Consider the following 18,275-nt stretch of genomic DNA (forward strand, 5'->3'; position numbering starts at 1 on the left):
AGTATCTCTAATATTATAGATATTTAAGGAGATATTATCTTTCTCTACTTATAAGTTATTTAGATTTAACTTATCTTCTAAAGTTTCTAATTAGAATTTATTCTAATCTTTTCTTTTATATAAATAAATTTAGTTCTTATTAATTATATATCTTATAATTACTTTCTTTCCTATCTCACTAATTTATACTCTATTATATCTAAATTTATCCTATTTTTCTTAAGTAAATAAAGATAAATCTAAGTATATAGAAGATAAATCTTTTCTTTCAAGAATTTTTTATAACTCTTAAGATTAGTAAAAATATATTCCTATCTATTATATTATATTATATACTACTAGTAATATCTATAAATAAGTTAGATTATTAATATTTACTTTTAGAAATCTAGATCTATTAATAAGATTCCTTAGTATATAGTTATTTAGCTTTACTAAAGTATATATTCTAAGTAGATAGGATTCTAAGACTTAATATAGTCTAAATTACTTACTTTTAAATTTCTTTCTATTTTTATTATAAATAAATATCTAAGTATCTTTTTAAAAATTTATTTTTATAAGTAGACTATTAAATATATAATTTATTTAGATAGTTCTTATAAAAAGTAACTTATTTACTTTTATTCTTATATTAAGTAGGTACTTTAACTTCTCTATTTAATCTATAAAGAAATAAAGTAGTACTATATTATTACTAAATAGTTATAAATATATTCTATATATAAAATAATAGAGACTAAAATCTATATTTATATACTTATAATAATATATAGTAATAGTAGCTGTAACAGGCCAGGGCCCAGGTTGATATCATATAATATTATGTGACTATTTTCCTACAGGAAACCAAGAGAGACAGATATAAACAACTCTTCTTCTTTAAGATTATTGTAAACAGTATATAGGTCTAGCTATAATTGAATAGTTATTATTATAGTCCTTTATATATAATAATCTTCTAATTAGATCAGTAATTATTAAACTACCTATAAAAGTCCTAGAAGTATTAATCTCTAGGTATATAAAGAATAAGTATTCCTAAATTACTAATATTTCACCACTAATTTAACTATAAATTAAAAAATCCTAGAAATATTAATACCTAGATATATAAGGAAAAGTAGAAAGTCCTAGAAGCCCTAGATATATAGAATCTCTATTATTCTAATACTAATCTAATAGTAAAGTAAAAGCCCTAGAAGTATTAATTCCTAGGTATATAAAGAGAAGTAAAAAGTCCTAGAAGTATTAATTCCTAGATATATAAGAAAAACCCTAGAAATAACTAGATAGATAAGAAAGAAGTCTTAAAAGAGTTATCTATATAGCTATACTATTAATTTAATAATAAATACTAAAATAGATATAGAATCTTCTTAGAAGGAACTATAATAGTAATCCCTACTAGATATAATTATATAGTAACTAATATATATATAAATATTATACTACTAAACTATTATATAATAGAAAGAGTATATAGAGTAACTTAAAGCTATATTAGTAAAAGTAATAAGAAAGAATATATAAAGAGAGACTAAAGATCTATAGAAAGAACCTAATCTTTTAGCTAAAAAATTATTTCTATTAGTACTACTAATCTAGATAGGATCCTCTTACTAACTATATATATAATTCTCTAACTCTCTAATATATATAGGAAGTATATTAGAATAGCTAATCTAGAAAGTAGTAATAGTAAATAAGTTAATAGTTAATAGTAAAGCTATTAGATTAAAAAAGGAATAGTTTCTATATATATTTTTCTAATTAGAAAAGATAGTTTCTAAGAATACTATTATCTATATAGAATACTAATAGAAGATAGTAGGTTTAGAGAATCTCCTAAATTACCTAGTAATACTATATAGTAACCTAAATATCTAAATAAGAGTAGAAAAATAATTATAATAGCTAAAATAAGGTAAAGAGATATTATTTACTAAGTTTCTACTATAACTAGAAAAGGAATTTATAGATACTAGTACTATAGAGTAGTTAGACTAAGTAAAATAGTAGATACTACTAAACTTACTAAATATAACTATAAAGATAGTATTATTTAATTATAGTATTCTAAATAACTTTCTAGACTTTATTTGTAATGGTTACTAAGTTATTAGGCTAGAGATCTATAACTAGACAAGGATATCAGATAGTAGAGATTAGATTGGATAGTTAATATATAGACTAATTCTTGATAAGATTAAGAATCCTGAATACTTATAGGATTTTAAATATATTAGGGTTTAGGTAGGTCTCAATATATAGGTAGCTTAAAGAGGATTTAAGTATAGATTAATATTAAATATCTAGGGTACTATATACTTTAAATTCTGTAATAATTTATCTTTCTCTTTTATAGATAGTTAGTTTGACTATTAATAAAGATATAAATTAGATTAAACAATTTAAATATAATAGTATTACTCTTAGTTAAAGATCTTAAAGTCTATTCTAATTAGGTATATTTATATATAGATATAAATAAAGTAATATACTCTCTTTAATACCTTATAATAAAAATTTCTTTCTTATAACTCTTTTTTTCCTTACTTCTCTTATCCTTATCTCTCTAATTATTCTTATCTTAATATCTTTTTATTATATTAATTATTACTCTAACTCCTACTACTGTTTCTTTAGCTCTTACTATTACTTCTTTAACTTCTACTACTACTAGTTTCTCTAGTAGTACTAGAAATACTATAAGTTAGGGAAGTTATTAGAAAGGTAAAGACTATATTAGAGGTAGAACTAAAAATAGTAATAGAGATAGAGATAGAGATAGAGAATCTAGCCCTAGGAGTATTATAAGTATAAATCTTAGTCCTTATTCTCTTTATAATTAAATTCTCTATTCTTTCTTTATATTCTATATAAAGTATATTATAGAAATAGCTCTTTATACTTCTATAGATACTATTTCTTTAATTAAGTATAATTAGAATTATATAAATTTAATTACTTATATTCTCTATAAGAAGAAAAGTAAGACTTATTTCTAGATATAATACTTTTCTAATTTATATTTAATTTAATACTAATCTACTTTAACTACTCTATAGAATCTATAGTAATTTATATTAACTTTAGTTAATTCTTATCTAGACTTATAAAGTTAAAGTTAGTAGTACTACTACTATAGCTTCTAGAGATACTATATCTATATAGAGTATAGTAAATAAGAAAGTAACTATATTAGAATCTCTCTATTTTCTAATATTATTTTATAAGATAATTTTAGTTTATCTTTCTATATATAATCTATACTTTAATATAAGGAATACTAATTAGACTATAGTTAATTATATAGGATTTATTACTAAATATTAGAAAGAATTAAATACTAAAGTTAACTTACCTCTAACTTACTTCTCTAGATACTCTAGTAATTTTCTATAACTCTAGATTAGTAATACTAATTATAATCTTTAGTAGAGTACTATTTAAATATTTTTCTTAAAGATTACTATAGAATATTAATATAATATAGCTCTAGATAGAATTAGTTTAACTTCTACTATTATAGCTATAGTTACTAATATTAAAGTACTTATAGATTAATACTTACTTCTATAGTAGTCTCTTTTCTTTATCTTACCTATTCTTCTCTTTTATAGTTAAGTATTCTTACTTAATAGAAATTAGATAGAATAGTTTTCTCTTTCTTTTCTTTATCAATTTAGGTATAGTTTAAAGAAATTCTAGTAGTTTTTTATTATTATTAGAAAAATTTTTTTTTAGATTTACTTCTTTCTAAATAAAGATATTATATTTTTTATATTTTCTAGATACTCTATAAATTTCTATTAATTATATTCTAAGGGTTATCCAGTCTATTTAATATAGTAATATAAAATTCTATTAAATATTCTTTTATCTTAAATCTCTTTAATCTTCTATTTCTCTTTATTTTTAAGTTTAGATATTAATATTAGTAAGTTATCTTTATTTTAGCTATTCTATAGTTTAAGAAAAAAGATAGAGAAGATATTATATAATCTTAAGTACTTCTTTAGTAGTATAATATAATATACTTATATACTAATCTTTATAAGAATTTAGAAAAGTTTAATTTATTAAGAAAATAACTTTTTTTCTTTAGCTTTAAAGTAAATATTCTTTATTAAAAGAGATATAAAGATTCTAATATTAAAGTTTTTTAGTTTATAGTTTTTATTATATAACTTCTATTATATTTTCTATATAATTTAAAACTTTCTTAAAGTCTTTTCTTAGATATTTTAAAGATAAGTTACCTATTTTTTAGTATTTAGGATTTTCTTTTTAAATACTTTCTCTAGAACTTAGACTTAGAAGTTAGAATTATATTCTAGTAATATATAAAAGAGGGTTTTATTAGTAGATATATTAATAGTATTATTATATATAAATTAAACTATTTTAAGAAGTTAAGTCTAATTTAATTACTCTCTATTAATAAAATACCTAAAATAATTTTCTAAAACTTAGTTAAGTCTTTCTATCTAACTATTAATTTAAGAGTAAAATACTATAGAGAATTATAGTTTAATTTTTAAATAGTAGTAAAGTTATAATTAAAATCTACTTATAAAAATAGGGTTTTAATTAGATATAATTCTCTCTAGATTTCTATATTTAAGTTTAATTTAATTAAAGAAAAATTTAGTAAAGTCTTCTATAGATATTATTATTAATATAAAAAGGAATTAAGAAAATTTTATAAGTTAGTAGATAATTACTAAAATTATATTATATTTTTATTCTTTAAAAATTATAGTTAATAGTTCTATTATAAAGTCTATACTTAGCTCTATAAATAATTAATAGAGAATTAGAAAAGATTAAAATTTACTATAAAGTTAATACTTTAGAGTTTTAACTCTCTAGTATATTAGGTATATTTTAATATATTCTTATATATCTCTAGGTAGATATTTCTAGTAAAAATTTTTCTTAATTAATTCTTCTATATAGATTCTTCTAAAATAATCTATAAATTATTTATTATAATAGAGTTTAATTAATTTCTATTTTAGATTCTCTATAATAGAGATATATAAATATTCTTTATAGTATAGAAGTTTCTTAGAGTTAATACTCTAATACTTTTCTTATAGAATATTTTTTAGAATTATATTAATCTTCTTCTAGACTATCTTATCCTTATCTTAGAGTTCTTTAATTAATTTTTTAATTTTCTTAGGGATTTATCTATAAGTAGATCTTTATTTATAACTATAGTAAATACTATTTAAAGGAATATAAATTAAAAGTAACTTAAAATCTTATAATATATTATATTATAGTTCTAATTTAGAAGAAACTTAGTTATATTATAGCTCTAACTTAGAAAAACTTCTTTATTATCTCTTAGATCTAAATAATTAGCTTTACTAAACTTATCTATAGTTTTCTCTAGATTTTTCTAATCTATAGAGATAGTAGTATTATTTTAAATTTAGTTTAGCTCTAACTCTAGATTACTAACTAAATTACTTATAATTAGAGAAAGAAATTATAATAGACTTCTATAAACTAATATAGTTATACTTATTAATCTCTACTCTTCTCTACTTTTCTTTCTAGATAGTCTTATACTAATAGTAAATTACTATACTTTTATAAATAATTTAACTATAATTCTTTTATAAATTAACTCTAATATTTTCTCTATAGATAAAACTTTCTCTTTCTCTAAAGTATAAAATAATCTATCTATAGAATTTATCTTATCTAAATAGTAATATATTATAAAATTAAAAAAGATAAGAAAAAGATACTAATATACTTATTTTCTATTAATCTTTAGTTAATTTATAAAGAGTTTTAAATTATAGTAATTAGTTAAAACTTTAACCTAATACTAACTCTCTTTAAAGTATTAATACTAATATTTAAATAAATAAATAATTATAAATAGTTCTTAATCTAATATTATATAGTTTTATTCTATAAGTAAGAATTTCTTAGACTAAAATATAATAGAGTACTATATTCTCTAGTTATCTAGTTATAAGAGAATTCTAACTATTCTAAAATCTAATATATTAGTTTTAAATTAGATAGATTTTTCTAGATTAAAATAATAGAGAAGAGATACTATTAAGAAGATATTAAAAAAATCTTAAAATATCTTTAATTCTCTATTATTTAACTTAATACTTCTTAGTTTTCTTCTATCTTTACTTTCTTTAAAAAACTCTATAAGTAGTAATATAATTAATAAATATTTTTTAATAAATCTCTAGTAAAAATTATAGAATCTAAGAAAAATCTAAATATCTCTATAGAATATTAACTATTCCTATTCTTAAATAGCTTAAACTTATTCTAGATCTATTAAGATTCTATTTTAACTATTTACTAGATTTTTATTAAGATACTTCTATAGCTCTATAAATTCTACTTATAAAAGAGAGTAGATTAGACTATATAGGGGTAATATATCTTTTTTAAGTTTAATTAAATAATTAGTCTTCTTTTATAGTAGTATAATCTTAGAATTTTAAGTTTTAAATATATTCTAAAATACTATTAATTTAGAAGGGATTTACTTTTAATTCTTAGCTAATTCTTCTTTATCTTCTAGAGAAAGCTAAACTTTTTTAGATACTTTAATAACTATAAAGATATAGACTTAGTTTCTATATACTTTTATAAACTAGTAAGATTTTAATTATTCTATTATCTTCCCTTTATATTTAAACTACTATTATCTCTACTATAGTACTAATATAATTTATATCTCTTAAATAGTTATATTTAATAATAGTATTAGAGATCCAGAAAGATAAAGATCTTTATTAATTATAATATAGAGATATAAAAACTCTTATCTTATTCCTCTAAAATTATATATAGTAATTAGAATAGTCTATATACTATAGGTAGGGATATCTTATTAGTCTATTACTTCTAAAAGAGAAATACTATATTTAGTTTAATTAAAGTAATATTTCTAAATAAATTTATAACTAATAAGGTCTACCTCTATATAGGTATTAATATCTATATATATTTTAATATTATTTTAAATATAGATTAGAATATAGAAGTAGGTAACTATTTCTACTTAAGACTAAAAATTAGAATCTATAGAAGTGTTATACGCTTGGCTAACTGGTCACAGTGAGTGGTTAGATTTTGGGTAGACAACTTACCAGTTGTTGTCTGTGTCGTTGGTTGTTTGTAATATCTATTACTTATACTCCTCAAGTATCAACTTACAACTGTACTGTTACTGTGCTAAGCCTTATATAGACTCGGATCCTATAGAGTAACTTCAAAGGAGGTGCCAGGTAGTACACTAAGTAGATCAGTCCGAAGAGCTCCCCTACTTATAGTATATTCGTCACAAGACTGAAACTGAATGAAGAGTAATCCCAAAGGTATACTGTAGTAACTTAGATTGATTAATCGCAAAAAACTAAATATATATATATAAGGAGTGTCCCTTATATATCTAATCCTTTGTATTGTAGTATATTGGAGGGTATACCTGGTAGTATACTAGATTGTGCCCTTCTATCTACCTCTTGGTATACCCACTAGTATACCCTGTGATCACATGCTCATCACGTGGTATCCTTGTTCCTGTGTCAGGTGTTATCGTACGAACCTCCACGATTTCTCTGGGTTACTAGGAACTTATAGTAATTCATGCGATAGTCTGGTTCCTGCAGCGCCTTCTGTCACACGTCTTGGCTCGTCGTAGGGACTGAGCTGTTGTAGGGACCAGCTTGACGTAAGACAATGCCCTCCGCATAATGCTCGGGCTAATCATGGCTTCTCCATTCATTGACCTAGTTATCTTATATCGTGTAGCTCTGGTGGGAAGGCCATGGTTTCCTATGATGTTCCGCATGTGACCTATGGGCGGTCGTAGTGGTTGCAGAATGATTGGCTCTCGATGGCCCATTTGTAAGTTGCAGCCCCTTGTGTCGCAGGGTCTGTAACAAGAAGCTAGTTTAACTCCTATTCTTTTTCTAAGTCTTTTAATTAAGTATTATTATAATAATACTAGAATTTTAAATAAACTTTCTAGATCCTAACTCCTAGGACTTTTAGTAGTAAATAATATTTATTTACCTAATAATCTAACTTACTATAGTTAAAATAAAATTTAAAAGATATTTTATTAAAGAAACTAAATAGACTAGTCCTAGTAATAGAAGTATAATTAGAATTATCTTTATTCTATAGAGAAAATAGATAAGATCTATTTCTAAAAATAAAAAAGATTTAAATTTAAATTAAAGTTATTTTAATTCAGATTTAAATTAAAATTATTTTAATTTAGATTTAATCTAGAACTATAAAAATTTCTTAAATATAAGTACTTAGAATTTCTTTAATCTTATTCTTTACTATTAGACTAATTTAGAAATAAATTATTAAATTATAGATATTTTAAACTTAAATTTAAATTATTATTAAATAGATTATACTTTTATACTTTTACTTTATTAAATTCCTATATACTTTATACTTCTTCTATCTATTCTACTTAAGTAGTAGATATATTTTTAGTATATTATTAAATATATAGAGTTAACTACTACTATAGTTTTAATATATAATAGTAAGCTTATTTATCTTAAGATATCTAAAATAGATAATACTCTAGATCTATAAGATAATAGTAAAAAACCTTTAACTCTTTATTAATTTACTAGTAATAGTACTCTATCTTATTACTAACTTCTTTAGTAAAGATATTTTTATTATATATCAGAATAAAAGTCTACTCTTTAAAGTACTTCTAACTACTAAGATATTTATTATTATTATTCTTAAGATATCTTTCTTCTATAGTCTAATTATTTTTATAATTAGACTTAAGATACTTAACTCCTATAAGAATCTTTATTTTCTTATCCTTATAGACCCTAAAGTTACCTTAGAAAATATAACTAAGTTAAGAAAACTAATTCCTTTACTCCTAAATACTAAATAATCTCTTAAATTTATTAATCTTAAAACTCTCTATTTTCTTATACTTCTTAATTTTAATTTATCTATAATTTATAGATAGACTATTTAAGAAATCTTCTATATAAATTTTAGAGATTTAAGTAGTAAGTTCCTTAAGATATATATAAACTACTAAAAACTCCTTAAGATACTTAATTTTATACTTCTTCTTCTTAAGACTCTCTTAATCAAGTTCTATAATACTTCCAGTTATTAGTTTACTTATAATTTCTTAGATCTACATCCTATATAGGAAAGGGAATAATAATATATTAACAATATATTCAGTAGTCTTATAGATAGATATCTAGTCTAGTATAGATTTAATAGAGATTCTAGGTTAATCTAGAATTAATTTAACCTCAGGCTATTAGATAGCCAGAGGTATAGTAGGTTTAGAATAAGTACTATCACAGGAGGATATAGGGTTTCAATATATAGAGGGTACTATCTTTAATCCTTAGGTAGTTAATAAAGAAGAATCAGAATTATAATAATTACTAAGTTATTAGGCTAGAGACCTATAACTAGACAAGAATATCAGACAGTAGAGATTAGATTAGATAGTTAATATACAGACTAATTCTTAATAAGATTAAGAATCCCAAATACTTATAGGATCTTAAATATATTAGGGTTTCGGGTAGACCTTAATATATAGGTAGCTTAAAGGGGATTCAAGTGTAGATCAACATCAAATGTCTGGGATACTATATACTTCAAATCCCGTGACATTATTAACTATCTATATAAGATTAGTACTAATAGGGATACTTTAGAGCTCTATAAAACTAAATCTTACCAAACTATTAGAGTAAGTAAAACTAATAAAATAGATTAGACTCTAACTATCTCTATTAACTAAACTAAAATATATATAATATATTAATAAAATAGTACTAAAAAATAGCTAAAAAGGACCTAATAGATTAGTAATAAAGAGATTTAGAACTACTATAATTAAGACTTATATCTCTATTATAGAAAAAATAATTATATTATCTATAGTTACTCTCTCTTACTAGCTTTCTAGCTAAAAAACTAGATTACTATTAGTTTAACTAAAAAAGAAAGTTAAATCTTTATTAAATCTAAAAGAAAGATAGAATAAAATACTTAAATAAAGAAAGTAAAGCTAATTATTAAAAATAATACTAGCAGTAATAAATATATATCTACTAATAATAGTAAGTTAGAAAAAAAATAACTTCTATTCTTAGTTATAAATAGAAGTAGAAAAGAATTAGAAAACTAGATAAGAGTAAAGAACTACTATTTATAGTTAATATCTTAGTTAATAGAATCTAGTTTATAGAAATACTAGTTAACTATAGCTATCTTAGCTATATAATAATAAATAGTATACTTACTAGCTCTCTTAACTTTCTATATATTTAGATATATCTATAATAGCTAAATAGTATTATAGTAAATTAAGAATAAATTATCTATATTACCTATTTTAATATAGATATCTATAGTTATAGATAAGGAACTACTTTTATATATATTATTAAGAACTAAATAGATAATATTATTTCTAGCCTACTCTAGATTAAAGATATTATGAATATTATACTATAAAACCCTATAACAAAATACGCCAAAGCTCCGGCTATAACAACCGATAGATGACACCTAAGTGGCACCCGTGCCGACAGCTAAGCAGCACCTATGCCGATGGCCGAGCAGCACCTATGAATATTACAATATTACCGCTGCCTAGGCTACACAAGCCTTAGAGAGCGGATGTAACTATGCCAGTGCCCCGGGTGCAACTATGCCGGTGCCCGGGGGGGTTACTGTGCCAGTGCTCTGGGGTTACTATGCCAGTGCTCCGGGGGTTACTGTGCCAGTGCCCCAGGTGTAACTATGCCGGTGCCCTAGGGGTTACTGTACCAGTGCTCTGGGGTTACTGTGCCAGTGCCCCGGGTGTAACTATGCCGGTGCCCCGGGGGTTACTATGCCAGTGCTCCGGGTGTAACTATACTAGTGCCCCGGATGTAACTATGCCAGTACTACTGCTACCATACTTAGCAATATTGCCTAAGCCAGCTAAATATATATATAACCTTCTCCCCCCATACACAACACAGAATAAGACAATTAAGACAAGCAAGACAATCAATACAACATCAGCAAACATTGCAAACACCAATCTTCTTCTTTATCCAACCTTCCCTAAGCCTATTAAGACATACAAAGTCTCAGAGAGAGTACTATAGTTAATTCTTAGGTAGTTAATAAGAAAGAATTAGAATTATAATAGTTACTAAGTTATTAGATTAGAGACCTATAACTAGGTAAGGATATTAGATAGGAGAGATTAGATTAGATAGTTAATATATAGACTAATTCTTGAAGAGATTAAGAATTCTAAATACCTATATGATCTTAAATTAATTAGGATTTAAGTAGGCCTTAATAGATAGGTAATTTAAAGGGGACTTAGCTTTAAATTAATATTAAGTACCCAAGGTATTATATACTTAGAATTCTGTAATAAGATAGATACTCTTAAAGAATAATAAAAAAAAAGCTTAGAAAGGAATATATCCAGGAATTATTATTAGTAGCTAGATATCTAATTATTTTTATATTAAAGAAGGGAGACAAGCTCCAATATTATATAGACTATTAGTATTTAATAAGATTACTATTAAAGATTAATACTTACTATCTCTTATCTAGAAGATATAAGATTATATTTAAAGAAGTGTTTACTTTACTAAATATAATATTACTAGTATATATAACTATCTTAGGATTAAAAAAAGTAATAAGTAGAAAATAGGTTTTAGAATAAAGTATAGGTATTTTAAGTATATAGTGTAATAGGGATTTTCGCTCTCAATATTGGAGTCCCCTAGTCATATGATTGAGGCCTTACCAACAAGGCCATCTTTTTGTTTTGCAAGGATAAGTAGCAGGCATGCAAGAAGTATTGAGAGAGCTTGATCTTCTTTTTTTTTCGACATATATATACACAGAGAGATTTTCTTTTTCATTTCAGATTCTTTTCTACAAAATATTCTCCTGAGGCTGCTAAGGTAGCAGTATCAGTATACCGCCTATAAAAGGTTCTATTCTTTGTTCTCTTGTTCTTCTATAGTGTTATATACTGTCTACTACTCTCTTGCACTCTATAAGTGTAGTGGTTTTGTCCTCTTATGATTGATCTATCTGCTTGACAGACAGCCAGCGAGCATTCCCATCTTTTAATAATTATATTATTTAGACTTATAAATATACCTATAGTATTTTAATAATTTATCTTTCGTATATTAGAAGAATACCTAGATATCTTTGTAATAGTATATCTTAATAATATCTTAGTCTTCTCTAAAACTATAGAAAAATATATCTAGTATCATAAGAAAGTACTAGAAAAGCTTAGAGAAGCTAAAGTTATACTTATATTTAAAATTATAAATTATATATTAAGGAAATAGACTTCCTAGGATATATACTTAGTAAAAATAGATATAGTATATTAGTATACAAGAGAAAAATATTAAGGTATTCTGGATTAGCTAATACCTAAAAATATAAAAGAAGCTTAAAAATTTCTAGAATTATATAACTATTACTAATAATCAATTAATAGGTTTAGGAAAGTTATAGTTAACCTTAAGAAGTTATTTATAGAATAAATAATACTTATACTAGTAGATCTAAATAAACTATATATAGTAGAAACTAAAATATTAGATTATATACTTAGTATATAACTTATTTAACTAGAAGATAATAGGAGACTATAAATAGTTATATTTTAGTCTAAGAAAATAATACTTATAGAACTTAACTATAATATCTATAATAAAGAGCTATTAGCTATAGTATTAGTACTTTAAGTCTAGAGAGTATATCTAGAAGGAGTAAAATATTAAGTTTTAGTTAAATCTAGCTATAAAAATCTTATATTCTTTATAAATATAAAAGAACTAATAAGATAATAAGTATAATAGGTAGAAACCCTAGTAAGATATAGTTATAGGATTAAATATTACCTAGGTATAGCCAATAGCTAGGTAGATATACTTAGTAGGAGACCTAACTATATAATAGGGGTTAGAGAAGCTATTCTAGCTATATTTAAGATAAATAATGATAGTTATCTAGTATATAATTACTAGACCCTAGCTACTACTAGTAGGATCTAAGATAATAATTAGATTAAAAGACTAAAAGAAAGTCTTACTAATAATTTAATTATAGGAAAAGAAATAGATAGAGAGTATATCAAGAACAATAATAGATTAATCTATATTATATAGTAACTTTAAAATAAAGTAATATAATAATACTACAATAACCTAGTATATAGTGATACATAGGAAGAAAAAATAATAGTACTCCTTCTATAAAACTAATCTAATTTTATAATTAACTAGTATTATATTTAAATAAAAGATTAGAGATTCTTAAATTCTTAGATCCCTATTAGCTATAATATAGGGTTAATTTAGTATCTTTTTAGTACTATATAAATTATTTATAGTAATAGAGATATTCTAAATACTATAAGTATATATACTTTTTTTCCTAACTACTTCTAAGATAAAATAGTTAAACTTAGTATATTATAAGCTATACTTAATTGTAAATTTATGGCTAAATAAATTAACTTTAGTATATATATCTAAGTTAGTATATATTTAGATATCTCTCTCTACTATAATAAGAATATATGATTATATAATAGTTTTTACTTAAGATTATGAGTCTAAACCTATAGAATTTAACTTAACTTATTATCCTTTTCTACTATATTTAGGAAATTATCTTTAGTTCTCTTAACTTTTTAGATCTTAACTTTATTATCTTTAAATTTTAGATAGTTTAGTTTTATATAATTCTTATAACTATATTTATAATAAACTTTATAAGGGTATTTCTTACTAGTATTAAAGAGTTAGAAAAAGTTACTAATATTTTTTAACTACTTAGTCTTATTTTACTTCTAACTTAATTTTAAATTATCTTATCTTAATTACCTATTTCTAGTTTTATTTTAGTTATTTAAGAAGATTTATTATTTTAACTCTAATTTAATATTAAATAAGAATTATTTCTAGATAGATAGTTCTAATTTTTTTTTTCTTTTATAATTCTTTATTAATATTTTACTTTATTAATCTAACTATCTTAGATTAAAGAGATCTTACTTAGTCTATAAGTTAATAGAATTTTTCTTACTAGTAATTTATCTAGTTTAGACTAAAATTAATCTTTTTTTTTCTTAGATACTTATTTTATATATTTTTTATATCCTAAAAGATAAAAATAAAACTAAATTAGACTTTTATTATTCTTTTATTAAGTTTTATTATATTTAAGAATAGTATCTATTTTAAAATTATCTAATTAAAAGATAATACTAATAGTCTATATTAAAACCTCTTCCTAAGTAATTATTATAGGATTTATAGAATTTTTAGTACTAGAAATAATCTATTAGTCTTAGAGTAAAGATTCTAAGTAATAAATATCCTTAGTAATCTTAGATTCTTAGAGTAATAGATATAAAGAATTTCTTATAAGATTACTAAAAGAGTATTAATCTAAAAGTATTATTCTTAGTAGATAAACTTAGTAATAAAATTAGACTTTAATTTTCTTAATTTTAGTTAACTTAAAGTATAAGAATATATTTTATTTAGCAGTAATTTCTCTATAAAGCTATTTTTAAAGTTCTTGAGTATATTTCCTAAAAGAAACTTATTTAACTTTTACTATTATATAAGTCAGTTTTGAATTTACTCTTTAATAAAGTATTTAAGATTATTTCTTTTTTAGTTAGAAAATAAAGACTTAGTAGTAGAATTTTCTTAGTTAAAATTTAAACTAGTTTTATAAAGATCTAGACTAGATTTTTTTTAACTACTTCTTTAACTTAAATCTATCCTAAATTAATATTAAGAATAGGGTATATTAGGTCTATATACTTAGAGTAGAGTTTACTAAATTTAGAAATAAGATTCTAGTAAATAAAGAGAGCTATCTTTAGTCTTAGATAGTTAAAAGAAAAGATTTAGAATTATAATAGTAAATACTAAATAGATTAGATATCTATAGCTATATAAGACTTTAGATAGTAATTAAAGAATTAGAGAATTAAGTAATAATATATATAAATAATATAGAGACTAATTCTTAAAGAAACCTTCAGAGTAAAGAAAATACTATATTAAGTTATTTATCTTAATTATTATATAAATTAGTTATAAATTAGGTATAATTCCCTAGTATAACTAAGATAAGATTAGATTACTAAGGGAAATATAAAGAGAGTTAATTATCTCTTACTAAAGCTTACCCTCTTTAATATAAGCTCTGTAATATTCTAGTAGTTCATTAATCTGAATATATCTAGTTAAAGAATCTAACTATAACTTAGTTAAAGATATAACTAAGATATAGTTAAGAAGTTTAACTAAAAAGATATTCTAAATATAAGGATAATTATACCTATTTAGGTTAATATATCCAGAACCCTGAGGTCGCCTAAACCTATACAAAATAGGATCTGAGGTCGCCTAAACTTACTCTCTAAATAAGAGAGGTATTAATAGCAAAATAATATAGTACTATTATAAAGAAGCTATTGGATATATATAGGGCCTGCACCCTCCAGACAAATCTAAGAGTATCATCATCTTTAATTATTCTGAATACCATCCTTATTGATTACTTAGTCAATTATTAAATCTTTCTACCTATTACCTAATAGGTATTTCTTGAAGCTATTCAGACCTCCTCTGTAGCTTATAGGACCCTAGGTCTTATAATTAATAAAGTCTAGTATAATCTATTCCTATAGTTATATTAGTACTTCTAAGTTCTATAACTTACTATATAGAATATATGATAAAGGCTTATCTTGCTAATAGGTATTATATTACTTAATATATCTTATTACCTTTTTATATATATTAGGGATATAGTAGTTTTTAAAAGAAGAACTAACTAGATAAGAGATAGGTATAATAATATATAGTAAATTACTATAGATAATCAGACTAACTGATTTAGACTTAACTCTAGCTAAATTAGAAATAAAAGACTTCTTTTAGAATTTAGGATAGCTAGGATTAATCTAGTAAAATTTATTAAGAATAAACTTAGGTAGTTAGCTAATATAACCTATAAACTATTAGTGATAAAAATAGAGGAGATTATAGCTAAAAACTTATAAAATAAATAGTTTAAACTACTATTCTAGAATATATAATTTATATAAATACTTTAGAAGATATAATTACTCTCTATACTAATTATAAAGATATAAGAGATAAAAAAACTATTACTCTTCTATACTTTATATATTTATTCTTATTAGTAGTAATAGTTTTAGTTTACTATATATATATATAGTATAAAACTAGGTATTTATATAGTAAGACTTAAAAATACTATAAAGTAGAGTTTCTAAAAGTATAGTTTCTATATAAATCTCTAAAAGTTAGTCTAAGACTAATAATTATAGTTATATAAAAAAATAAATAGTCTAAAACTATTTCTATAGAAATAATATTACTAATTTACTATATTTATACTATATAAAGCTATTAAGAACTCTAGTAATTCTTTATCTCTATCTACTAATTAATATTCTAAAGAACTAGTTAATTAAGAAATTCTTAATTAAACTTAATTATAAAATACTCTATTAGTAGATTTTTATTTATATCTAGATTAACTAACTTTATTAAATTATTAATAAAAATTTAAGAAGTAATAAAAATAGATATAACTTATAATAGATATAGAGACTTAGAGTTAGAGAAGAGATATATAGTAATAGTTACTTTAATATATAAATTACTAATAATAATACTAGTATAGTAATTTAATATTTATAATTTAGAGAAACTATACTAAATATTAATATAATTATATCTAGAAGTCTATAAAAATAACTTACCTATCTTAAAAAAAAAGTAAGTAGATATAAAAACTAAATAGAAAAAGATCCTAAGAGTAAAAGATTAGATAGAGAAATAGTAAAGAAGAAAGAATAAAAAGAAAAATAAGTTATAAATCTACTAAATATATACTTAACTATTTTATAGAAGTTACTACTATTATAATAAACTATAAAGATAATATATTAATAATATAATATTAATTATATTTTTTATTTATTCTTTAACTAATCAGACTAAAAAGAATATATATAAACTATACTTGATTATCCGAAAGCTTACAGTATAGGATAATTACTTTAAAATATAAGAATATAGTTTTACTTAGGTAGGGAAGGATATAATCCTAGAAGTACTATATAGGCCTATTTCAGTTACTATACTCTAGTAACCTTAGTATATATAAACCTATAACCCTCTGATAGTAATAAATATACCCTTTCACTCCTAAAATCTCATTATCTTAAGTTTAGAGAATATCTAGAAAATATATTTAATAATATTAATACTAAGAAAATAGTTAAATAAAAGCTAAAATAACTTTAATAAATAATATTAGTATTAGTTTATACTACTAAATTTATATAATAAGTAACTATTTTTAGATAGGATAACTATATATTAATTTCTTACTATAATAAAGAACTTAAATTATATATTAAGAATAGATTAGTATAATAAGATAGATCTAAGATAATAGATAAACTTATTAACTTTATAGTCTAAGTTAATAACTAGTTCTATAACTAATAGATATAGAAATATAAGGTAGAAGAATAGAGATAAAACTATAGATACTTATACTATTAATAAAACTAGTCTTAGTAATAGTATTAATAATCTAATTAGGATAGTAACCTATATAGTTTATAACTTATAAAACTTAATATAGTAAGATTACTAATAGAAGAATAGAAATATTAGAAGGATAACTAACTATACTTTAACTATAGTAAATTAGACTATATAATAAAAGACTACTAAAGTAAAAAAGATAATAAAAAACTATAATAATTATATATAACTTAGGAAAGAGGAGTATATAATACTACTAGAATAGAAAATATATAGTAACTTTATATTATCTAAGAAAAAGAGTAATCTAAGGTAAATTTCTTAGAAGAAACCTAGATAAAAAAATAAGTAGTGTAGTGGGGTATTCAGTCTTAGGGGGGTCATGTGATGGGTGCCTTAGTAATAAGGCACTTATATAGTGAAAGAGTATATAGTGCACGCCATAGTACACCGGTCAATACCTTTAACATCCCACCGAAGTGTCACTATTCTGTCCTTTCAGTTCCTACAGCAGTAGCAGTATCGGTACACTGCCTATAGCTCAGATACCTTGGAAGGTTATATCTCAGTGGTCATCGCCTTGCC

The sequence above is a fragment of the Penicillium manginii genome (assembly GCF_028828005.1).
Source record: "Penicillium manginii strain IBT 31320 chromosome Unknown utg000004l:1.0-7231830.0:1.0-7236170.0, whole genome shotgun sequence".
Classification (NCBI taxonomy): Eukaryota; Fungi; Ascomycota; class Eurotiomycetes; order Eurotiales; family Aspergillaceae; genus Penicillium; species Penicillium manginii.